This window comes from Acomys minous (assembly GCF_964271855.1).
Source record: "Acomys minous genome assembly, chromosome: 10".
Classification (NCBI taxonomy): domain Eukaryota; kingdom Metazoa; phylum Chordata; class Mammalia; order Rodentia; family Muridae; genus Acomys; species Acomys minous.
The window spans coordinates 24155969-24183166 of record NC_140491.1 but is presented as its reverse complement, the minus strand read 5'-3'; the positions used below and the strand labels follow the sequence as shown (position 1 = coordinate 24183166).

The following is a 27198-nucleotide window of genomic DNA, read 5'->3' as shown; positions in this document are numbered from 1 at the left end:
ACAGGACGTGGATTAGAACTCAGAGAACAAGATCCATAAACCCAGTGAGATGGATATGGGTGTACGAGATCAAATGAAAAAAACAAAAAACAAAACAAAACAGAACACAATGGATAGAATAGGAACATAGGTAGCCATGGGTTATGGGGCATGGGAGAAAGATGCCCAGATAAAGAAAAGTATCTCTTGAACAGAAATGGGAAATTCATTTGGAATTTTAGAAGCCTCGTGAGGGAATCTCAAAATTGTGATGTTAATGGGGTCTTAAAACACTACGGATCTTCTGAAAAGTATCATTTGTAAGCACAGTCCACAGACCTGGCCAGCCAGAGCTGAGGTGATGATGTCTTCTGGAACTCAGACCGGTGTCTCACCTGCAGATGCAACAGCAGGGGAATCACTAAGCAGATCTGGCTAAATGTCAGCTTTCTAGGTAGGTAATTTTGATATTTTTGAGTCCGTGTCTTTCTTGACCCAATTGAGAGTAAAAATACAGGCTGACTTTATATTTACTGATAGGGAAGTAAATTGGTGATACTATGAAAGTCAGTGTGGAGGTTCCACAAATATTAAAAATAGAATAATCATGTGACCCAGCAGTGTCACTTCTGAGTCCATCCTGAAGGATTTTATGTCAGATTATCAGAGATATGCTTATGCATCCATATTTATTGCTAAACTATTAAAATAGTTAAGAAATGGACCAACTTTGAATTTCCATCAACAGATGAATGAATAAAAATGAAACATATACACTACAGAATTTTATTACATTATGAAGAAAAATAAAATCAAGACATTTGCAAACCACAATGGATGGAACCGGAGATCATTATGTTAAATGAAGTAAACCAGATCCAGGAAGAAAACTTGACATTTTCTCTCATATGCATAATCTACATTTAGATTTATATGTATATTCATGTAGGGGTTCATGAAAGTAGAAAGGGGACCATAAGAGAAGAGGAAGAAATCTCAAAAAAGTGAAAGGGAAACAAAGAGAGTAGTGGAATACGAGAAATAAAAGACCAGCTGGGGAGACCTGTGGTAGGGAGGGGACTAAAGAGAGGGAAGATGAGAGGGAAGGAGGCGAGTAGGGGAGGAGACTATGCAAGAACAATGTACTATGACATATACGTGTGAATATGTCACGATGAATTCCATTACCTTGTGTGACAACTTAAAGAGAATAAAAGAATGGGCTAAAATGCTTGAGACCAGAAATGTGATTTCTTAATGATGATGATAATAATAATAATTATACTTTGGAATATTTGTCTATATTAATGAGATATCATTGATATGGTATGCTACAATTCTAAACATAAAATTCATTTGTGTTTTATTCATACCGAGAAAGTATGAATATATGGTATATCTAACTCCTTTAAAAATTTTGTGGACACCCAACCTGTATCTTCCTTGGACAATTGTCAAGTAGGGATGTATATATATACATATACATATATATATATATATACACACTTAGATCACTAAATTAAAAGAGAGGAGATATTATTGTTAAATCCATTAACTCATATGGTAGGGTCCTGTGAACTGATTTCCCAATATTCCTCTTACGGCCATACCCAGATAGAATTTCCACACAGTCACTCTGAATGACTTTTTCTCTACTATCTACTCATAGAAGTCTTCTTCAGCTAAAAGGTAATTGATATTAAAATTGCTTCTTTTACTACAGAAGGTCATCAGTGACAAAAGTGAAAATAATTCATATGTAGCTTAGGATGGGAGAAACTTTCTTAGAGCAAAGTATCAGCTCTCAACCTGGGAACATCTGGCTGCTTACAGATGTTTTTGCTTGTCATGGAGGAACACCAGGCATTTAGTGGGTTGAGATCAAGAATAGTGCTAAACAGATGACAATGGCCAGGAGGCCAGTCCCATCACTGAAAAAGTGATATGGCTTCCAATGTCAGCTGTTTAACGTGGAGAAGCCTTTGTTCCAGAGACAAAGAGAGTCAGGGTCTAGTCTTTGCTCTGACTTGAATCAAGTCTGGGGTTGTCACTGGGATATTACAGAGTGTATGTTTATGGGGGTGGTGGCTTCATCCTCATTTCTAAAATTGTTGGACTCTCCAAAGTAAAGTGATAATGTGTTCTTGTATGCTGTTGGGTTTACTAATGTCAGGCTGCCATGAGGTCCCTTCAAGATGGGAGCTGACCACTTAAAGACCAAGAGAAGATGAGAAAGTCGGGGCTTCCAATAGGATTTCCTAACTCTGGAGAACAAAAAAGAAAAGCCTTTGGGTAAGTTACTCATCCATAGCCAAAGGTTTAATTGATCATTTCTGGAGACTTAGGAGAGATAAATACATGGAGGCTTCCAGGAGAGTAAAGCAAACACATCCACATGCTTTGAGGCAGACTCTCCCCAACTCATGTAGACAGGAATGTGTGTGCTTGGAGAGCCTGCCAGACTTCTTTAACTCTTCATCTACCCTTTTCTTTGTATCTTTAAAAAAATCCTTCTTAACAAAGCAGTAATCAGATTTCCCTGAGTTGCAGGGGCCACTGTAGCAAATACCCAAAGCTAAGGAGAAGGCTGTGGGAGCCCCAGGTTATTGATGGTTGTCAGAAACACACCTAAAAACAGATTAGGGCTTGGAGTTGGTATCTGAAGTGGGGAAAGTCTTGAGAATAGGAACTTCAGTCTATGGTATCTGATGTCTTCTTCAGGTAGTATCAGGGCACACTAGATTGGTAGGAATTCAATTTGTTTCCACTTCTGCGGAGCTGTAGATTTGTTTGCTGGTCAGGAAAAGTACCCATGCCTCCAAGGTAGGTGAAATCTTCTTGTTGTTTGGTGTGGAATAAGAGCAAATGAAATACAGTATGTTTTTCCTGTACTGTGCTTTACAAAAACCTTGATCAGAGGAAGACCTCATCTCAGATTTGCCTGTAAATAACTCCTAAAGACACTTAATGCCTTGCCTTTGGAATTCTGTTCCTTAGACTGATGTGATGCTGTTCACTTTGTGCAAGAAGTGATGCCCTTAAACGTCCTTTCTTTTTAAAAAATGTCTGCAACCGTTAATATGAAAAACAAAAAATATTTTTTAGAAAACAAAATGTTATTAAAATTTCAGATTTAGAGAACCTAGTGGTCTCTATGGTTTCAAAGGTCTCTTACTACTTCAACAAACTATGATCCTGTCAGAAATAATAAAAGAAAAGCTGTTATTAAGATGCCTTTCCAGAAAACATATTGAATGAACCGACTTTGCAAATCTACAAGCTCTACAATTGAGTCCAAAGATCAGAATAACAAAGTTCAGCAGCTGTTGAGGCCAGTAAAGGCCAGAGAAGCCAACACTGAAGCCCTCAGCCAAAGCACATCGGCATGCTCATTACGCTTATACCTACATATACAGTTTATATCTAGATAAATATAGATATATAAATATAGATCTATATCTAGATAAACTATAATTATAGTTTATGTTGTATAAATTATATAGTATTTATATATAGTGTATGTATTTATAGTGCATATACAGTTTATATCTATAATATTTTCCAAAGACCCATATGTTAAAGGCTTGTTCTCCAACTTTGCGCTATTGGGAAGTAGGGGAAGGAAGCCCTAAGAGGTGTAGCACATGGGAGATTTGAGTTTATTGGGGATTGTGCACATGGTTTTCTCCCCTTTTCCCTTTTTACCTCTTGGTCAAGAGGTGTATGGCTTTACTCTGTAATACCCTGCCAGTCTGATGTGCTGCCTCATTATGGTCCATGATGAGGTCCAAATCAATGGAACCAACCAGTCATGGAACTGTGGTACCAAAGAAACTTTTCCTCTTTATAGGTCAGTCTCTTCAGGTATTTGTTATAGTAACAGAAAGCTAACTAACAAGGTATTCCTCACTTCTGAGCACACCTGCCTCACACTAAGCAGGTATGTTGTGGGGAAGGGTTGATTTAGGATGAGTGCTGCTCTGCTACGATGTGGTGGGGATTTTTGGAAGAGTGTGTGAGAAGAATGTGAGGTTGAGCAAGACAAAATGCTCATACATGTACCAAACGGGTAACTGTATCACTTCGGACCACATCCACATCCTTCTTCCCTTACCCCTGAAGAACTCGTTCTGGGAGCAACTCAAGCTTGGTGAGCTTATTTCTCAAAGTGCGCTAAGAGAAAAGGAATCTGACAAGAGGGCTACAGTGAGTTAAAAAGTCATCATTGTTTACACAAATGCTTGAATTCTTTAAAAAGCCAATTCCTGGTCTGATTCACAAAGATCATGGGATTTTTCAATTCCCTATTAGCATGTGACAAGCCACCAAGTCTCTGAGATTCAAATCCTGTGACCATCACATTAAGCTATAAAACAGTGTTCTGCTGACGCGGTAATTGCCTGACATGGCTACCTGGTTCGAACTTGTGCTTAGCATGCAAATCTGCTCCTAGAATGTGTTTGACAATCACTTTTCTGTCCACTGAAATTGCCCCTTGACAGGATATAGTCCAAAAAAAAAAAAAAGGCTTTCTATTTTTTGCCTTTTGCAAGTCTGGTGGTAGCTGAGAGCAGCACCATATGCTTACAATTAGGATTACCATCAGGGAATTCAACCTTACTGAGAGGGAAAGAGGCCCGCCAAGGGGGAGCACAAAAGCCCTTGGAAAAACAGCAAATGAAAGGAGCCTGCGCCATTCCTGGGTAATGGAAGAAACTGGATTGTGAAAAACAGCGCTGGTTCCACTCCAGACTCCCAAGAAAGGTTGCGTGGGCAGCACAAGAAATGCTGACAAACAAAATCAAGTTCCAGGCCCTGATTTCCATGCAGCCTGAGGGAGGCTTACAAAGAGCCAACATCCAGCAGCTGGCCTAGCTAGGACTTTGAATCCAGGCTGGCCACTTGTTCCAGGCCTATGTGACCTCATGGCTTTGCTCTTGAGGGAGGGGAGGGAATGTGACCCTCTTGTTTTCCCCTTATCTGGATTCAAAGCAGAAGTCTATGCTGATGGATACTTTGGACCCCAACTCTGATTTTGCACAACTTGCAAAAGTGATATAACTTCTCTGTCAGCCTCTCAGGTGGAAAAGAGAATGCCCTCCTCACAGAACCACTGTGAACTTTAACACAAAATAGTATAGACCTGTAGAGGAAGAGCTGGTGGCTACTGTCCACTCAACAATCGAGGCTATGATTATATACCTATTTGGTGTGCTTCTTGATTTTGTGAAACTGAATACTGCTTATGGCTGTGGGTTTTAAACGTGTATGAATTAACTTATTCCAGCATACGGTATTCAATGCCTACTTTGTATGTGGTACTCCTGAGACACAGTGATGCACGGGACAAATATATACTTTCTGACAGATGAAAAGATGAACAGTAAATGGCATATGAGATGAGTAGGATGTGAGAGAAACACCTAGAAGAGAAACTTTACCCAGACTTGGGGATCAACAAAGTTTCCTGGAGAAGCGGCGGGGGGGGGGGGGGGTTATCTGAGGCATCTATCATGATTCTGGTCAAAGCAGATAGACAATGGTGCTGAGGGAAAAAGAAAGCACAGGAGCCATGTAGCTTTAGTCTGAAGCAAATACCAAGTCTTACAGTAAAGAACACAGTGGTATTTTCCTTAACTGAAACAAATTCTATATGGATGAGTTGGGCAACAAAAGCCTGGAAAAGGCCATCAATCAGCCCATAGGTCACATGGCCAACTAATGGGCACATGGGCTTCAGTGCTCCTACTCTTTCCCAAATCTGTATGCTTGTGAATCTCCTTTGCATCCTACGATTCTCTCTTCTCTGTGTCTGTACGTTTTATGGTGTTCTTGTAATAAGACTTGCAGAATCTCACTGTGTGACGTTGGATTTTTTTCCCCCTTTCTTTGTCTGAATCTACATTTCATATGCCATTGTGAAAAGATTGGCTACCACTCTATAAGGGAAAATATTCAGAAAAATACAAAAGAAATAACCATGTGACAAACGGAACCAAGGCGTAATATATGGAGATAGATGGAGATGACGGGAGACAAACTTGCTGTTGGGTGTGTGTAGATAGAACGCAGAGTTCACTGTCTACCAATATGTCCAGTCTTGAAAAAGGAATTATCAACCATTGCCTCAGACGTTTCTTGGTTCCAAGAATCAATCAAGTAATCCTTACATGCTGTTAGGGTCTAATGTCATTGCAATGGGGCTAATAGGAATGGAAACACCATCCATAGAGAACCAAGGCCAAGTTGATGAGCCTCCATGAAAGTCCCTTACTATGTGAGCTGAAAAAAAATGCAATATATTTAGGAAGCTAAAAATGTGTACAATGAACTGTGTAAAGTACCCAACACACAGTAGGCATAAAGCAACCTCCTTATTCTTGGTTCTGCACTGGATGAAGCCAAAGAAAATAATTAAAAAAAAAACATAGTGCTGTCTTGGGTATGATAGGGAGCATGTAGTCTGAATTCCAACATGTATTTGGAAGGCCGAGGCAGGAGGATGGCAAGTTTTAGGGCAGCTTGAGCTTCGTAATGAGAACCTATCTCAGGAAACAATACCCAAAACAGCATAGAGCCATAACTAGTGCCAACTTCTATTTAAATTCTCCATCAAGTCTAGAGTAATCTCTTCTCTCCCCATCACAGATCATTAATACATCTAGGTTAGATGAGCCACCAAGCCTTCTGTTTTACAAGATGGGCAGATTTTGTTTTCTTTACCTGGAGAATGGAATCGATTATGCAAATAGAAATGTGAAGATGAAAGAAAGAAATCTCAGCTGTTTATCAGGGCAGAATGGAAAGCTATCAGGCTTCGATGAAACTGACGGCTCTCAGAATTCAAACCATTCCTTGGTTGCAATGTGTCCCACCAGCAGAGAGGTTCCTCTGATTGCTCTTTAGACCTTGCTCACTATTATGATGTGGTTTACCTCCTTGGTCTTTTCTGGATACTTTGGTCATTGGAATCTTAGTGGTTTGCCGAGGTTCCAAATCAGATTTTAGTTCCACCTGTGAAAAGATATCATTAGCCAGCCTTTGGTGTCCTTGTTCGACCAACTTTCAACCTATGGTCATTGCCTACTCCACTGGAGACATGTAATCCTGGATGAATCCACTCATTACTATTTGCCTGGAATGTTCCCAATTTAGGTAATGAAAGTCATACATCCCAGGATAATTTTAAACCAGTCTTAAGCCAAAAGGCTCATGCCCTGTAAATGCCTTCAGCTGAGTACAAGGTGGAACAACCCTCTGCAGTCACAGAACAGGGATTTCTGCACAGGAAGTGTGAGAGAAACAGGACTTCCCACAACAGAAGGATGACAAGCTCAGGACTCTGCCGAAATCTTCTGGACTCCATAGTCTATTGGTCTCAGGCCCCTCCTGGGGGTATGTGGGATTCAGAACAGTCCTGTGAAAATGATCGTTCAAATGAAAATTCTAGAATTAGAAACCTCTCATATCTAGAACATTGGACTTTTATTATTATGTTCATTGCATTTCAACTTCCTATGCTTGTAAAAAAAAAAAAATAGTCTCTCTTGGTCCCAAATCAAATACAATATTTGAGTTCAAAAGAAAACTTATTAACTAAGTCAACTAAAAATCAAAAGCTGTTTTAAGATCTAAGGAATCTATACACGTGACTATATTTCTCAGACTGTGTAAACTTGTGAGTGTGCTGACTGACCATATTCATTATTTCATTTGCTCCTTAAGTCGGCACTTGGCAGGAGGAAATTATATCGTTTTGAGTTGCCCAGAGTTGTCCAAAGGGCAGCACTGAAATCTTCTGCCAATTCAGCATAAGCCTTAAATACAATTAGCACCTCAAACTGAAGAGGAGATCATTTACTCTGAGCCAAAGCAAAGTGGGTTTTAGATGTTAACAGGTGACACACTTAGCTTTGGAGTTTGAAGAAGCTAATGCTATGTTAAGTTCACATATTCCAATGGTTTTCCATGATGGTTTAAAAGATATTAGAGGCAGAAGTGGCCAATGAGTATCTAAAGGGGGCACAAAAGGTAACAAAGAATAATTTGTCTCTAAATCTGTAACATGCCAAACCCACAAACCCATGGTGCAGCTGAAGGAGCCTTGCAGAATCTTGAACACAAGTGCAGCCTTTTCCCCGAGAACGTCAGTTCACCGTTGCCCCTGTTGACCATGTATCAAGTCCTATGCACTCAGAGGCTAAATGTTGTTTCATGTCCATGGCCCTAGGATGTTCATTCCTCAGATTTGATCAATATGAGATGCAGTAGTGAACTGAGCCATCTTTGAGAGAGAAGACTAGTTGGTAAAACTGTTAAGGAAAAAAATCACTTTGATAATATTAATTTTACTAACCGTCATGATCTGGGTTTGCTGTTTTTTTTTCTTACCCTCCATATCTGATATAACATTTACATGAGACAGGGATTAGGAATACTACACCTTAAGTATAATACAGTATAGCCTAAAGAAGGAAAGGGGTCAGGGAGGCAGGATCCCACTTGCAGGTAACTCTCTGCCCTCTGCACTTGTCCTCATGCTCCTTAATCAGACTGACTATATGTTTGCACCAGTGTCCACCGTTGGTTTTATTCCATTAGGCATTGTCTTAATATTTGGAAGAATTTATTTTAGTTTCCCTTTGGGCCAGCTTGACTTTGTAGCCACCACAATGCCATGTAAGTTGGCTTGTTCCAATTTTAGGAAGGATTGGCCTTTGATACTGAGACCACTGTACCTGTTATTTGTGGCTACTATTTGTGTTTTACCTATGGCTTATGTGTCATACCAGGTTCTAACTTGGGGGAACTTAAGTGGACAGTTGCATTGTAGACAAAAACAGAAAACACTGTACTACTTTATGATTTTTTTCTAGTCAAATTCTCTTTTTTATGTACCAAGTATTATGAGAGAGAGGTCACATTTGTAAGAGATCAAGATTTTGGAGATTATGTGGGAATAACTGAATCTTACTCCTTTTTTTATAACTACAAAGAAAAATTGTGCTCCTATAGAAGCCCTGTTGTAGCAGGGCATATTAACTTCTTAGTGGCAAAATATGAGAATTATTTAGTATTTTTATTATTTCAGTTAACTGTGCTGTAGATTCTTTTTTTTAATGATGATTTTTTTCCTTTATTAATTTATTCTTGTTACATCTCAATGGTTATCCCATCCCTTGTATCCTCTCATTCTTCCCTCCTTCCCATTTTCCCCTTATTCCCCTCCCCTATGACTGTTCCTGAGGGGGATTACTTCCCCCTGTGTATGCTCATAGGGTATCAAGTCTCTTCTTGGTAGCCTGCTGTCCGTCCTCTGAGTGCCACCAGGTCTCCCCCTCCAGGGGACATGGTCAAAGGTGAGGCACCAGAGTATGTGAGAAAGTCATATCCCACTCTCCACTCAACTGTGGAGAGTGTTCTGACCATTGGCTAGATCTGGGTAGGGGTTTAAGGTTTACCGCCTGTATTGTCCTTGGCTGGTGCCTTAGTTTGAGCGGAACCCCTGGGCCCAAATCTGCCTATCATAATGTTCTACTTGTAGGTTTCTAGGACCCTCTGGATCCTTCTACTTTGCCATTCTCCCATGCTTCTCTCATCTAGAGTCCCACATAGTCTTTATGTTATAATTCTTTCAATTTTTAAAAATAACTTACAAAACATTTTGAACATTAACTCTTTTTAGGCTATGGCTTAAAAATCCTAGTCCCTAGAGAGGTCTCTTTTGGCACCATCGTTAAGACAATTTTCACTCAACAATAAAACAACCTCATACTATGGATATTATTGCCATTTAGTATTGGTTACTTTTGTATGACTTGGATAATAGTCAACTCAAATCTTTTGAAAACTTTGGGTACCCCTCACAAGAGTCAAAAAAGCCAAAATTACTCTATTACAGAAGTTTGAGTCAGCCATATGTCTTCCAAGAACCTTTAATTTGAAATACATTAATATTTTAATATCTATATGAACACATTAACTCAGTTGGCTGGACTCAGTTGATTTCCTTTTTGGGAGGGGGCAAGGTCTCTCTGTATAGCTGTGACTGTTCTGAGACTTGCTGTGTAGACAAGACTGCTTTCAAACTCAAAGAGATCTGCCTGCCTCTGCCTCCTGAGTGCTGGCATTAAAGATGTGTGCAACCAGGCCCTGCATATGTTTTCAAGCAGGAAAAAAGCTCTATTGTTTGTGTGACAAAAATTTGATCTAAAATAGAGATGTTCTGCAAAGTTTAGTTCTACACAAAAGATCTAAAATAAGCCTCTGACACCTGAAGAGTGGATTTTGGTCCTCAAATTGAATTATATGGTGATGGAATTTTTTTTCACAAACTTTGGAAAAACTTGAATCTTTTAAAACATGAAGATTTGACTTAAAAGGAGAAGACCTAGGAAAGCAAACAAAGTTTGATAAGAGGCAGTGGTGTCATCACACTCTGTGAAGTCCCAGTTACTCTTAATATTTGTTTGCTGATATAGGTGAAGAGTTGATACCACCAGCATTGCTGGATTTCAAGTGGTTAAGCTCCCAGAACTTAGCACAAGTTTGAGGTGAGAGATACGAATCTATGTTTTTCTCCTGAAGTGTGTGGCACAAGTAGTACTAGGAAGCATGTGGTAGAGTCTTATGTATTGAGAAGTTTCTGGTGTAGTGTATTTTCTAAGTGAAAAAAAAAACCCAAATAGTCATAATTTCATTCCTTTTGTTCTTCATTACCATGTATTCACCATGGAAAGACGGTACACAGCTCTTGATGTTTAGTTATCATTTTCAAAAGTTTTTTTTTAACAATGGCCTAAATTCTCTCTATTTAACAGAGATGGCTCAGATAGATGTTTCTCTACTTTTCTGGAGGTTACTAAGGAATCCAAAAGCTTTAGTCAATGTTATTAATTTATAATTTTTTAGTGTTCATTTAACTACTAATGCAGAGGGCTAGCATCATAAGGAAGAGGAAAAACATACACAATATACCAAATTTTATAGACACTTAAATATTTGTCCACAAACATGAGTTTCATTCTCACTACGTGACATAACATAAATGACCCAAGCAGAAATAACTCCAATGTAAATATTTATGGCCAATGTGGTGGCTTTATGACAATGGAAATTTTTACAGCAATGACAAAATATATAAACTTAGCATCAAGATATATCTTAGTGTTGGAGACATTTGAATAAAATTTCATTATTAGATTTAAAATATCCCATTTGGTAAAGATCAACCAGAAAATCTTGTAGTAAAAATCGCTCCTCTTAGCCACCACCCTTCCATTTATCTCCAACTAGAGTCTCCCCATTGGAACTACCAAGAAGTTTGAAGCAAGAATCATCATGGAAATAAAAAGTGCACAGCCATTCGGAGACAGATGAGTGTAGACAAGGGTGGAGAAGCAAGCTAGAGATACAAGAGAATACATCTTCTCCCTTCTGTTCTCTAAAACTAATCATAGCAAAAATAAATAAATGGGCACAGAATTGCAACAGGGGAATGAATGTATCAGTGGGGAAGAGAGAACTAAAGAAGTACCAGTTAGGAGAAAAACTTGCATCTTTAAGAGTGAACACATTGTTGAGCAAATGTTCTTGTTGTGTGCTGGAGCATCTTCTGGGTATATTCCAAGGAGTGGAATATCTGGGTCTTGAGGAAGCCCTATTCCCAGTTTTCTGATATAGCGCCAGATTGATTTCCAAAGTGGCTGTACTAGTTTGCATTCCCACCAGCAATGAAAGAGTGTTCCTCTCTCTCCGCATTCTCACCAGTGTGTGGTGTCACTTAAATTTTTGATCTTAGCCATTCTGATGGGTGTAAGATGGAATCTCAGAGTTGTTTTGATTTGCATTTCCCTGATGACTAAGGAGGTTGAGCATTTCTTTAAGTGTTTCTCAGCTATTCGATATTCCCTCTGTTGAGAATTCTCTGTTTAGTTCTGAGCCCCATTTCTCCTGGATGGGGAGGCCTGGTGGCACTCAGATGAAGGATAGCAGGCTACCAAGAAGAGACTTGATACCTTATGGGCATATACAGGGGGAGGAGGTCCCCCTCAGTCACAGTCATAGGGGAGGGGAGTAAGAGGAAAATGGAAGGGAGGGAGGGATGGGAGGATACAAGGGATGGGATAACAATTGAGATGTAATATGAATAAATCAATAAAATATATTTTAAAAAAAACAGTGAACACATAAGCCAGGCACATGCCTGTAATCCCAGCATTCCATAAGGCAGAGACAGGTGAATCTCTATGAGTTCGAGGACAGCCTGGTCTACAAAGTGAGTTGAAGAGAGCCAAAGCTACACAGGGAAACCATTACTCAGAAAAAAACAGTGTGAACACATCACACAAGAACACAAGAAAGATAGACATGTCCAAAGAATTTTCTTTCGATGGGCATGTCATAGAAGCCAGAAACAGTATAGAGGATCATACATCATTCATTGGTCTTGATGTAGTCTGAAAGGGAAAGCAGATGCTGATGAGGCTGGGAGGAAAGACTAGAGTCAATACACATCAGGATCTCTGAGCATAATATTAAGTACCAAGTGTATTGGTCCTCCTACGACACTGGGAATATGTTCAGTAGTTGTGTGATATCATTTTAATTTAGGAGAGTTGCGCTAAGTTGGTCATGGTGTTCATGCCCATAATGAGACTGAGGTAAGCCACTTAGGTTGTATAGTGAGTTCCAGGCTACCCTGGGCTACAGAGTGAGACACTATCTTCGAATAAAGACAAAAATAAATCAGGTAAAGTTTCTTCTAGTAGTCTGAAAGATGGCTTAGAAGAATTATGATTTGGTGGCATTAAATGAGCTAGGAAACTATTACAATGGTGTAGGTGGGGGGTGTGGAAGATTCAGAAGGGGAGTCTAATGGAGTTCCTTGGGTACAAAGGCAGAACATGTAGAGCACATGCAAAGCACTAAAGATGTGCTCAGTACCACACCCAGGGGCATCACACACAAAAAAGGACATCGTGAAAAGTGCATACACATGTATTGACCATAACGAGCATCTGAGAAGCAAGCGGTCCTCCAACATCACATCATAGCCTGAAGGAGAGTCTTATTAAAATGCTGTTGAATATGAGCAAAAGTCTAAGTGGACACAGGTAACTGTAAAGTCAATAAAAAAGAAAAAGTGATAGAATTAGAGAGCAATGAATAATGTCTCCTTCATTTCTTCCTTCCTTTAAGACTGAACCCCATGTGGTTATGAACATTCAACAAAATATGAACTCAGTGTCAGGGTAAGCTATGGCTCAAACCTACTATAGGTTTTACCCATTTGGAAAGCCTTGATCTTGCATTCGCCATGTGCCAGGCTACTTATATTATATTATATTATATTATATTATATTATATTATATTATATTATATCTCTAGTATGTTATTAGTTTAAATTTTCTCTTCTGAACCTTATGAAGGTTTTACTAGTGTTATTGTGATGCCAATAACATGAAAAATTTCACTCCCATTCTTTAATCTAGGCAACATTTTTATGCACACTGACAGTAACTTAAGATAGGTTTTTGTGGACATACAATATATGTGTATTTTAGGGAGGAAGTTTAGGGAAAAGTGCCATTTTCAAAGGGAACTGACACTGCCTAAGAGATTATTGTCCATGCAAAGGGTAGGAGAAAGCCTTCCTAGGAAGGCTACAATTCTTTATAACTCACACAAATACTCCTGAAGTGGTCCAATATAAGGAAGGTCCCACTGAGCCTATTGCCCTGACTAAGATGCCATCATGTTGACTACCACCTCCACAACACCTCTCTAGCTCTCTCCTGCTAGGTGGGAACATCTGACTTAGCACTTATTTCTTTCTTTGCTAGTTTGTTTGTTTGTTTTAAAATGGATTTTTTTCAGCCAGGCAGTGATGGTGCACACCTTTAATCCCAGCACTCAGGCTCAGAGGCAGGAGGATCTCTGAGTTTGAAGCCAACCTGGTCTTCAAAGTGAGTTCCATAATAGCCAGGGTCACACATAAAAACCCTGTCTCAAAAACAAAAAGAAAAAAACTGGGAAAAAAGAAAATAGATTTTTTTTTTGTCATTCAATAGAATGTGATTATGCCTTCCCATCACCCAGCCCTTCCCAAATATTTCCTGCCTCCTCTCCCAGCCAAATCATCTCTCCCTCCCTCCCTTCCCTCCTTCTCTCCCTCTCTCTCCTTCTCTCATTAGAAAACAAGCACAGGAGACAGCCAACCCCTGACACTATTAATGATACTCTGCTATGCTTGCAGACAGGAGGCCTAGCAGAGCTGTCCTCTGAGAGACTCCTCCCAGCTGCAAGCTGAAACAGATGCAGAGATTCACAGCCAATACTTGGTGGAGCTTTGAGAGTCCTGTGGAAGAGTTAGGAGGGAAGGATAGAGGGACCTGGAGGGGATAAGAACTCCACAAGACCAACAGAGCCCCATGAAGATTCACAGAGATTGAGGCACCAACCAAAGAGCATGCATGGACTGGACCTGTGTCCCCTACACATGTGTAGCTGATGGGTAGCGTGGTCTCCATGTGGACCCCCTAGCAATTAGAGCAGGCAATGTCTCTGAGATGGACTCTTATTGCCTGCTTTTGGATAACTTTCCTCTATCTGTACTGCTCTGTTGGGCCTCTATGGAAGAAAATGCTCTTAGTCCTGATATGACTTGATGTGCTAGGCTGAGTTTGTTATGGGATGGGCTCCCCTTTTCTGAGGAGAAGGAATGGGGGGAAGGGGAAAGAGGGTGGGAGGGTAGAACCAGGAGGACGGGAAGGAGGGGACTGTGATAGGGATGTAAAGTGAATAAGTAAATTTTAAAAAGAAAAAAACAGGTATCTAAAAATAATAATAAAATTAAGTTTAAAAACAGAATAGAAAAATGAGGAGGAAGAAGAGCTGAAGAAAAGGCACAAGAAACACATATAGATACAGAGGCACGCATGTTTGCACATATAGAAATCACAAAAAAAAAACCCCACCAAATCACAAACCATAGTATATACACAAAATACTTGTAAGGGTAGGAAAAAATGCCATTGAGTTCAATTTGTGTTGCTGGTGTACTGCTGGGCATTGGACCTGCCCTTAAGAGTGGTTTGTACACCCAATGAGACTGTTACAGAAAACAATTTTTTTCCCTTTGTGAGTGGTTATCAATTGGAGATAGCTTCTAAGTTAGGGGTGAGGCCTTGTGTCTACTTTCCATTTCAGTGTTGGAACCCCAGATGGCTTAGACCCAAGTAGGCTCTGTGTGTGCAGCTACAGTCTCATTCAGTGCATAGAAGCTTTGGTACCTCTGTGTTTAGAAGGTTTTGTATCCTTTGTGTCCTCTATAGCCTCTGGCTCTTGTGTCTTTCTGTCTCCTCTTCTGCTGAGTTCCCGAACCCTGATTGCAGCGGTTTGATGGATCCCATTCAGGACTAAGCTTCCAACATCTCTCGCTTTCTGCATTGTCCAGTTATGGCTCTTTATACTTGTTCCCATCTATTGCAGGAGGAAGCTTCTCTGATGATGGCGAGCAAGACCCCGATCCATGGGTATAGCAGAATGTAATTAAGAGTCACTTCACTGCTAAGTTCCTTTAGCGGTATTTGGGTCCCCTCAGCCCATCGCCTATCTGGTCTCAAAGTCTTGGCCAGTTTTGGGCAGTTTTGGGGATAAGTTCCAACTCTTGGAATGGTTCTTAAATCAAATCAGATGTTGGTTGGTCACTCCCAAGCTTTGTGCCACTATTGCAGCAGCATTTCCTGCAAACAGGTCACCATGGTAGATTAGAGGGTTTATACCCGAGGTTTAAAAAAAAACTTTTCTCCTTTGGTATTGCACAGTGTACCTTCACTAGAGCACCATGAACACTAGTCAGTGGGGGTAAAGGCTCTAGATAGGCACCAGTTTGACTTCTCTATGGTCAATACCTTGTGTAGGTGTTATCTTCAGCAGTAGGGCCTTGCCATCGGTTTATGGAGAGCAACAAATAGCCTTAGTAATAGTCCACATTGCTTAGATGTAAGTGATACCACGAACTGAAGGTTATATTTGGTGGCAAGAGATTATATAATTAGGGCTTTGTCTCTTTCATCATTTGGTGACTCCACTGCGATTTCTTTCATATATGTATATATTTTGAGAAGCTTCTATTAGCTTTTTATGAACCCTCAAATGGCTCTTAGCTGTCTCTGTATTTCCTCCATTATCCCCTCTTCCCTTTACCTCCCCATTGGATCTTCTCCTTCCAGTCCTCCCCACCTCCAATCCATCTATAGCTATGTATTCTATTTCCTCTTTCTAGAAAGATCCATCCTCCCCTACCTCTGTGGTTATATGGACTGTAGCCTGCTCCTGCTTATCAAAGACTTATCAGCTAAAATCCACACATAAGCTAATATATATGATATTTGTCCTTTTGGTGATCCAAGATTTCAAATATGATACCCTAGTGGCTTTGACTCCTGGTTTACCTGTTCCAAGTGGATTGATTATCTCAACCCACAAAGCTGCCCAGGGCCACATGGTCTCTGCTACATTTAAAGCATTTCTGTCACCTTGGGAACTACCAACATACATCTGCTTAGGACAGGGCATTGGGATGCTGACGTGAAATCTCATTTGAACTCGCCTTCTCCACCTTTCCCAGAGTTTGGAAATTTAGAGCATGGCCTGGCAAGTCTTCTGAGAGTCTTTGGGAAACTATGATACAGGTCATAATTTTTTCTGGAACCATGGTCTTCATTAAGCTTCCTCTTTGTCCTCATCCCATACTCAACTTGTGAGGTCTCATGTAGGTTACCTGAACTCTTTGTGACTAATCTGAAGTGTCAGAAAAAAAATGTTCCTATGCAGAGATTGACTGTGATGGCTTTAAGTCTCTTTTCTTAGGTAAATTGGAAAATCAAGGTACCCATCCAGTCTCATGAAAAACAATGGGAAGGGAGTACAACCCAAACAGTAACAGTTAGAAGGTCAGATGAAATCAAGACCAGGGCCATATAGTTACTTACTTGGCCTTGGTTCTTGAATGAGTTACCTTACATCTTTGCATCTCAATTTCAAGAAATGTAACATCGAGGGTACCTTCAGTTACCCCTAGAAGAGGTTGTAAGGTAAAATAGAACCCATCAAAAGAATACCTACAAAGTGCTTAGTAAGGAGTTGCTGTTGTTATTCTTCTTCTTCCTCTTCCTTTTCTGAAGACAGGGTCTCAGTATATCATCAGGGCTAGTCTGGTACTTAGCAGAAAAAGCTGACCTTGAACTCAAAGAGAACCACCTGCCTCAGGTGTGATTAAAGGCATGTGGCACAAGACATTCCTTAATAAAGTACTTGTAAAGAATGGAAACACATGCCCATCTGGCTTTATTTCCACTTCTAAATATAATTTCCTCTCAGGTAGCTAGCTCTGTGACAACAGGGAGACTTTTCTAACCACTTGCCCTAATATTTCTCACATGGTGTCAGGATACGCAGAGGAAACACATTTGAAAGTGCTATCGGTACCATTTGCCATCAGAATTGGTGTAAAGGACCTCATGGTCTTCTGCCCAGTGGAGAAAAGCCATCTTGGAATTAGACACTTGAGTTCAGCATCTTGGTATGCTATGTCCAGCCAAGTAACCTTGATCTAACTAATCACTTCCCCTCTTTGAATCTCAGTTTCCCATTGTGCAATGAAACAGCTAGACATCACTGATATGAGCCACAAAGTAGAGGCTGAGTTGAGTGTATGAAAAATTCTCTCATTTCTTTGAAAAATCCCACATCAGTCGCGCCACACAGACAAACTATGGGAGGACTGCAGTGGCACCCTCCGCTCTTGTTTCTGATCCTTTATTCCTGAGAAAGTTCCGGGAAAGGGGTTTGTTGATATGCCCGACAAGTTAACAACATGGTTTTATTAGCTGCCAGTGCTAAACATTGTCTATGCACTTTCATCATGTTTTTATTGGAGTTTTTGCATAAACTTCTCTTCTGTGTTGATTTGACCTTTTCAAACCTGCATTCTCCCAGTGTTTGAGACAAGATGAGGAAATGTGTGGTGACACTGTTGAACTCCCTCCCTCTCTATATGGAGAGGAGAGCGAGTCCAGGCAACCCGCTCCCATGCCAAGAAAGCCTATTAAAATATTAAATGAGGAGTTAGTGACAGGTTTAACTAGCCTCTGTGGCAAGCCTCCAAATCTTAACTTAGTCAGGTTGGGTTTTGGCTGTAACAAACCAGCTGTCACAAGCGGCATAAAACCATTAATGAAGTATGTGAGCACTGATAAATTAATACCTGACACCTATGAAAGATTAGAGGGTCTTGATTGTTTTTGCCTTCTTTCGGCTTCTCTTTTTCATGGGAACTGAACAATTTACAAGTTGTATGTAGATGTGCAAGCTAAATGAAATGAATGCATGCACATAGAGTTCACAAAGAACACTGGGGCATTGGTGAGCCCAGCAGGCTACTCTCATGACGAGTCATCTTTTCTGGTCCTTTATAATCCTGTCATGGAAGGTCATGCTTAATGGGTCGGATGGACTCACAAGACCATTGTGCTTTTCTAACTTTGTCTCTGTACCAAAATAAACCTTATATTGAGTGTCTGAATTTTAATGATGACAGCTACTTTTATTGAGCAGTTACCAAGTTCCAGGCAATTGCTAAGATTACCAATTTAATTATCCTACCAACCAAAATATGAGTTTAGTAAGACAAGGAATAAAATGTCACACTAAAGCATGACTATCTGTGACCTAGACTAAGAGAATATAGAAGAGAGGAGGGGAGTTTGAGAATTTCCATAGTTTCCAACGCCCCCAAAATACAACTGTCTTAGGGACATCTCCAGCTGATATGGTACCCAGTGAAAGATAAGAGGTCTAGAATTGGGATAAAATGGTGGTTGCCAGCTAGTATAGGTTGACTAGAAACAGGAGATCCCATGTTGATAAGTGGGAGCACTGGTGCAGTGACTGTAGTAGTGTCTCATGTTCTCCTCTGTGTAATCATTTCTCTTTCTATGTATCTTTACAGTTCCCTTCTCTGTCCTGTTCACACATTGTAATAGTCATGAACTATTGACTTTATGGCTGCAGATATGAACTTGCCTCAGTTCTCAACTCAAGTCTTAAGAGGCCTGGATTTTCCATCTGCTCTTAAACCTGGGAAACTATGAGAGATGGCTCATCGAAGGAGGAGACAAAACAGAGTCGAGTTGCCTCATTCATCCTAGATGAGCGCACCTAAAATAGAGCAACAGCCATCCAATTGCACAACTTGGATCTAGCCAAGCTAATATTTACAGACTCGCCAGGATTGAAAGAACCCTAGAAACTCATGAGCCAAATAGTCCCTATTTATGTTTGTCAGAAAGGACATGTGATTTGTCATGCAGCATCACTGTGGCCCTGTATAAATTGCATTCTTCTAGAAGCTACTACTTCACTCAAGGGTACCAAAACCGAACTCATATATGAGAGCACTGCATATGGTTCAGGTCAGAGCATCAAGGGAAGCAATCTCATCACTCATTTGGCTTGTCTCTCCAATCTGAGCTAGCAGTCCTAGCACGTTCACTTCCACTTAGGAAGCAGCTTTGAGCTTCTGTAATACGTATAGCAGCTTATTAAGCCCAATTCTGATGCTTGGAAATTTGACTCTCAATGGAACTATAGCATGGAGGGGACAGAGAACCATGACGCTGTGTAATTTACATACCTCACCTAGTCTACTACACTGAAATTCCCTCACCATCTCTGTAAATAACTAAACTCTGGTGCCAATGGGGAAAACTGTGTCCTCCAGCTGAACTGGTTGGGAAAAAAAAATTGAGGCCTGTCAACTTTTACAGTCAGAGCTAAGTTTCTATTGTCAAAAATACCTCTCATTTGTAGAAAAAGGAGGACCCATGTGTGTTATTACAGCCTTGCCTGCCAGGCAGTCAGGAAACAAATGCAGCACTCACAAGTGCCCATGATTTGCAGACTTGCTCTCAAACTGCCTCCTTCTCTGTCTGCGACAATTCACAAATAGGCACAAGATCTTTCTTGAGCTGAGAGACAATTACGTATCCCAAACACTACACGTAGGGCTCTTACTAGTGAATTTGTTCTTTGCCCCATAACAGAAACCCAGCTCCATGTGGCTCATTTATGCCACGTCTTCCTTAAAGCCAAGTGCTACAGTGAGGTTCTTTTTAAAAAAATTTTTTTTTATTTTTTACATATACATTAATATTATCACACACATACAAAACAAACTACGTACAGCAAGAAGAACCACAAAACAATCAGGAATTATATTAATGTTACATTCATAGTGTTTTTGGCTATTTGTATTTGGCAGCGTTGAAGAGAACATCTTTCCTATCTAGGTGAGTCTGAAATTCTGAATGTAAATCAATACCGATTGTATCTCATCTCTACCAACTTACAACCTCTGTCTAGACCTAAAAACATCTTCACTCCTAAACAACTAAGCTTAACAGTGAGGTTCTTAGTTCAATCATGGACTAGCAAATGAAGCCGGGATGCTCAGAGCATAAATGTACATGAATAGCAAACCAGAAATGCCGATAGAAAAAAACAATTCACTCTCTAAAATATCGGGCATGTATTGCTAAACCTACAAAAGTCCCTGACGCATTGCACATAAGAGTTAGGTGTCAGTGTCACCCATCACGTAGCCAGTGATTTGCCTAAGCACTGACCTAGATTCTGGGCTTCAAAGTACTTGGGGTGTGGTTAGCTTCTGGTGTCAGTTGACCTTTAGTAGGAGTTAACCTTGATAACAGGTGAGCTTGCTCCAATTAAGTAACCATTTTAAGAGCACAAAAGTGAGGTTTACCAAAAAAGAAAAATTCTCCCTCAAAACAAACATCAAATCATGCCTGCTTCAAGCCTGCTAGACTGTCTTACTTTTTTTTTTATTTGCCAACCCTATAACTGCATTAGCCAATTCATTAAAATAAGCCTTGGTTTCTGTCTAACTCAATATAAAATATATGCAGATATAACATTCATAATGTATCTATGTATGTATATATATACACATTAATGTGTTTTTATATGTGTACATGCACATTCTTGTACATGCATGTACACATACCTATGGAGGCCTGAGATTGACACCAAGTGTCTTTCTCAATCAACTCTCCACTTTGTTTTATTTTTCACTTTTTCTTTTTTTTCTTTTTTTTTTTTTATTAATTTATTCTTGTTACATCTCAATGGTTATCCCATCCCTTGTATCCTCTCATTCTTCCCTCCCTCCCATTTTCCCCTTATTCCCCTCCCCTATGACTGTTCCTGAGGGGGATTTCCTCCCCCTGTATATGCTCATAGGGTATCAAGTCTCTTCTTGGTAACCTGCTGTTCTTTTTCTGAGTGCCACCAGGTCTCCCCCTCCAGGGGACATGGTCAAAGGTGAGGCACCAGAGTACGTGAGAAAGTCATATCCCACTCTCCACTCAACTGTGGAGAATGTTCTGACCATTGGCTAGATCTGGGTAGGGGTTTAAAGTTTACTGCCTGTATTGTCCTTGGCTGGTGCCTTAGTTTGAACGGGACCCCTGGGCCCAAATCTGCCTATCATAATGTTCTACTTGTAGGTTTCTAGGACCCTCTGGATCCTTCTACTTTGCTATTCTCCCATGCTTCTCTCATCTAGAGTCCCATTAGGATGTCCTATACACAAATGACAAGCTTGCAGAGGAAGAAATTAGGAAAGCCACACCCTTCACATTAGCCACAAGCAATATAAAATATTTAGGAGTTACCCTAACTAAGCAAGTGAAGGACTTGTTTGAAAAAAAACTTCAAACCTCTGGAGAAAGAGATTAAAGATGACATGAGAAGATGGAATGATCTTCCTTGCTCATGGATCAGGAGAATTAACATAGTAAAAATGGCCATCCTATTTTTCACTTTTTAAAGAGTTATTTTATTTTTAGCCGGGCATGATGGCACCCACATTTAATCCCAGCACTCAGGAGGCAGAGGCAAGTGGATCACTGTGAGATGGAGGCCAGCCTGGTCTACAAAGCAAGTCCAGAACAGCCATGGCTACACAGAGAAACCATGCCAAAAAAAAAAAAAGAGTTATTTTATTTTTAATTTTGTGTGTGCATGCATGCATGCATGCATGTGTTTCTTACAAAGGGATATGACAAGAAGCAAAAGCTGCTATTAATTCAACTCCTTGCTCTGACAAAAGGCCGGCATGACTTTGTCACCATCAGCATTCCGTCCCCAGCTCCTCCTGTTCCTCACAGGGTCCCCCAACTCCAACCACAGGGGTCTCTTCTGCTCCTTAAACATGCCTGTCACATGCACATGCTTCATGCTTTCTGTTGGCTTTCTTCCTGAGAAAATCCTCCCTGCATCTCCATGGCCCCTCTGCGTCTCAGAAGCCTTTGCTGCACGTTTTTCTTAGTAGCTACTGCCTACACCATGTAGCCTCTGTTCTTCTTCACAGTGGCGACCACCTCCACTCCCACAGGCTGCTTGGTGCACAGCTTTTGCTCCCACTAGAATATATTCACTGGGAAAGCAGGCTATATGTACTTAGTTTTTCAGATATTACATGCCATTATATATATTTTATTCACTCAACGCTAACTACTGTGTCCCACACAGAATATAATATTTCAATAAATATCCTAATGAGAAAGTGAATTTATGAAATAACAAAGTATATAAACGGGTTATTTACAGTATTTTCTTATTAATTAAAAAATAATAATTTATTCACAGTACATCCCAGATTATTACTCCCTCGCTCAAATCTTCCTGTTCCCATCCTCTCTCCCTCTTCCGCCCTATTCCTCTCCCTTAGGCCTCTTAAGGGGGGTGGGTGGCTCCTCCCCACCATCGGACCACAGCCTACCATGCGTCATCCCCTTCCTCTGTGTGCCTACAAGGGACGCCCTGCCAAGGGGAAGTGATCATCAAATCTTAGGCACCGGAGTTCTCATCAGAGGCGTTTCCTGCCCCCGCCCCACCACCCGCGGCACGTGTAATGAGCTCCCCATCAGCTACATCTCAACAAGTAGTCTTGCAAGGATTTGGAGTGTCTCTATTATCTCATTTTCCAGGCACCCAGTTCCCTTCCCTGCAAAGGTAAACAATATAATCATTTTCACATACGTCACATCTCAGTAACATTTAGCAAACATAAAACTATACTTTATTTTAATATATTTACTATATTATTTTTAATGATTTCACTAAAATGAGCACATGCTATGAACACTGTTTTAGTAACTAACTGTTGTGACATGAAGTTATTTCACATAATTCTAAATGGAAATATTTCATATAAAAGAAATAATATCTATTTGAAATGATCTACCATACCTATTTAGCTAGTCTCCTACTGATGGACATATAGATTGTTCCTAGTATGTCTTGTATTTTTTGCACTGGGCGGTTTCGCATGTCAACCTGATACAACTGAGGGTCATCAGAGAAAAAAAAGCCTCACTTGAGGAATTGCATCCGTGAGATCCAGCTGTAAGTCATTTTCTCAATTAGTGATCAGTGGAGGAGGGCCCAGCTCATTGTGCACGGTGTCATCCCTGGCCTGGTGGTCCATAATGTAAGAGAGCAGACTGAACAAGCTAGTAATCAGCACTCCTCCATGGCCTCTGCACCAGCTCCTGTGTCCAGGTTCCTGCCCTTTCTGTGTTTCTATCCTGACTTCCTCCAATGATGGACTGTGATCCAGAAGTGTGAGCTAAATAAACCCTCTCCTCCCCAACTTGCTTTTTGGTCACGGTGTTTTCATCACAGCAATAGAAACCACAACTAAGACATTTGTATGCTTATTATTTTGGCATTTTCAAGAACCGAATTTGATCATAAAATTGAACACATTGAGGGCTAGGGATAAGGTCAGAGGTAGAGCATTCGTCTAAAATTGCAGATATGCTAGTTCTATTGACCAACTTAGCCAACCAGTTTCATTTGATTCAATTTACATCCAAAGGATAAATTTCTAGAGGTGGAATCGTTAGATTAAAGGTGATGAAGGTCTGTAAAAGTGTGGCTGTATCGTTAAATTCCTCCTGTGGAGTATGTGCCAATTATACCCATGTTCCAGGAGAATTTCCACTTTCTACCACACCCCACTGGCTCATAATGTTATAAAAGGTTTTTAATTTTACAAACGTGATAGTAGAAAAATGATACCTCCTTGTAATTTTGATTTGCATTTCCTTTATATTAGGCCAGTATTCTTTCTACACTTACAAGAACCATTTGTATTTCCTATTACATTCATTTTTATTGAAATAATTGGCCTGCTTTTCTTTTAGATTTCAAATCTTTTGGTGTATGGATTTGTAGATGTTCTCTAAAATAAAATGATGTATTTACAATAAATACTGCAAATATTTGTCCCTTTTTAGTTTGCCTTCATTGTTATTTTTCTCTATGTACAATTATGTTCTTACATGTATGTGGTTGAATTTATATGGTTTTCATGTTGGTTTTATGTTATAGGAAATGACTACCTACCTCCAAGATTATTCTAAAAGTAATTTCCCATATTTTTTGTAGTATATTATGTTTCCAATTTGTACAGAACCACTAAAAATAATATGGAACTCATTTTTATATGTTTGGCAAAGTTAGGAGTTCTGTGTGGACAACTCTGTGTGTGTGTGTGTGTGTGTGTGTGTGTGTGTGTGTGTGTGTGTGTGTGTTTAAGAGAATCACAGAGAGAGTGTGTGTTTCATTTGGCCACCCTATTTTTTAGCTATACCTTTTGAATATTTTTTCCTATTTCACTCATATGTTAATATTTTGTGTTCAGCTGGGTTTATATTCTGGAATGTCTGATCTATTTCATGGAGATATCTGTACACGTATGTAGCAAAGTCATAGTGTTTCAATTAATGAAGATGTTTATGTTCTAATATCTTTAACACCTACAATGCTTCTAAAATTCACTTTTTTTTACTCCACTCATTTGTCTAATTTCTATGTTTCTTATATTCTTTTTATCTAGATCATACCAAAACTCTATTGGAACTGAACTTAATAAGCCCATTGTTTATTTCACTGAAGATGGTTTTGACTTTGAGGGTAAAACGTATTTGACATACATGGTTCTATAGTTGTATGTCATGTGAAGAAGTTCTCAACTCATTCTTTGTATTCACATATTTATTTTGATAGACTCTTGAACTGTGTTGAATAGTTCATCATCTCAAGGTAATCGCACAGTTGTTCTCTTTTGATACATTTCTATGATAAATTAGATGAGTACCTTTCCTAACATTTAGCATCCTGGAGTTAATTCCCACTTGATTACCGTGTGTTCACCTCTTAGTGCACTTCCGTATTCTATTAGTTATTCATACAAGTGACTTGGTTTGTTGTGCAATTTGTTTTATTTCCCCGTGTATATCTGGCTCTACTTTAAAGGCCACACCAATTTCACAAAAAGCAAATTTTGAAGATTTCCTCATATAACTATGCTCTGTAACCATTTAAACAGCAATGAGTCCTTGTCTTTAAAGGCTTGCTAGTCTTCCTCTGTAGCCATCTGGGGTACTTGTTTACTGGGTGTCACACTTTGACCAAGTTCATAGATTTACAAAAATGTCAATGAAAGTTCAATTCCAGAGCTCATTTTCCGGATGCCTAATATGCGCCTCCAAGGGCCCTCACAGTTTGCCCACTCTGTGAGCTCTTCAATTGAAGATGTTTTTCATCTTAACCAGTTCAGGCTGCTATCTCTTCCCATGATAGCTTTCTTCTTTGCTTGTATTGAGATATTGATAAATATGTGTGGTTTTCTCACTGGAAACTAGTTTATTCAGGCTCTCCCAGTTTGTGGCAGTAATGTGGCCTGCCCTTCCTGTAGAACTTCAGCTACTTTGAGGTATTTTTGAATCATTTACTGAGGCTGCATTGTTCTATGGTAGTTCTTTTTCTTGGTGTCTGTGTGAAGCAAATGTAAAGGTTTGGACACTTCAGGTCCTCTCAGAAATGCACCCCACCACCACCACTCAAGCCGACTCTGAGCTTCTTCGCATTAGAAGCTCATGTCTTCATTTAGGCTGCCCTGTGTCTCCTCTTTCTCCCGTGCCAGCTGACGGTGCCCAAAGACTATCCTACACCCTACAATGCCTCCTTGTATCTGCCTCTAGACAATCTGAGCTGCCAGAGGAATTATGACTTTGGTGTATTTAGCCTTTTAAAAAGTGATACTATAAACATAGACATATATATATATATATATATATATATATATATTTTTTTTTTTTTTTGTGGGCTTTCTCATTTCTGAGTTTTTTTTTACCTTGATGGATTTGGAGTATAGGAATGGCTTCCAAGTCCAACTCCCCTCTTACACCATCTGTAATCATGACATGAAAGTACAAAGTTGGAATTTTACTAATAGGTGAAGTTGCCTTGTGACACCCAGCTTTGGAAATATTGGAAGGAGAGGACAAGGTTTGAAGTGTATTGGAACCAAAGACTAATCTGTAGAAAATTTCCAGTTATAACAGATGTAAGTATGTGTGCAAATGAATAGCTTCTGATCAATATTCAGTCAAAATGGAAGATTTCACTAGAAAAGAAAATTCTCAATATAGAACATACCCACTTAACAAAAGCATCACTCAAAAAACAAAACAAAACAAAACAAAACAAAAACACTGTAGAAGAGACCATCCATACCTCATCTATGGGGCAAGAATCTTCTTCAGTACTGAAAAGTGCAGATAAATTTGCATGTGTGGCCAATGTACCTGTTTGTTTGTTTCTGAATCTCTGTGCATTGAATTGTACCTTTGCAAGACTTGGAAATTCCACAGGAAGGGCAGGCCAAATTACCACCCCAAATTGAAAGAGCCTGAATAAACAAGTATTCCAGTGAGAAAACCACATGTATTTATCAATATCTCAATGCATGTACTTTATGAGTAATTTGATTACACAATTATGCCGTTCAATACAAGATAGCAGCAATTTAGAAATGCATTTAAATTGCTCTGGGTAATGAGCAACATTCATTCAAATAGTATTTAAGATTAGACACTGCACAAGAAAACATAAAGTACCTGAAAATACATCTTATCTAAGAAAGAAATTCAATAGTGGTTTCCCCAAATTTCCCAACAATACTAGAATGTTTTTATATTATCAGTAATGAGCTGTGAAGTTGGACGAGTCTATAAAGAAACAACATTTAAAAATTAATCTTGATGACTATTGCCAGGTTGT

General features: G+C 39.7%; 1 long non-coding RNA gene across 1 annotated transcript in view; it reads left to right on the top strand.

The window, feature by feature from the left end:
* Positions 1 to 27198, top strand: part of LOC311607024 — a 44798-nt gene continuing 17600 nt past the window's right edge. Inside the window, exons 1-2 of the long non-coding RNA XR_014782504.1 lie at positions 1 to 433; positions 2153 to 2271. This is a non-coding gene — a long non-coding RNA (uncharacterized lncRNA). The remainder of the gene's footprint in view (positions 434 to 2152; positions 2272 to 27198) is intronic.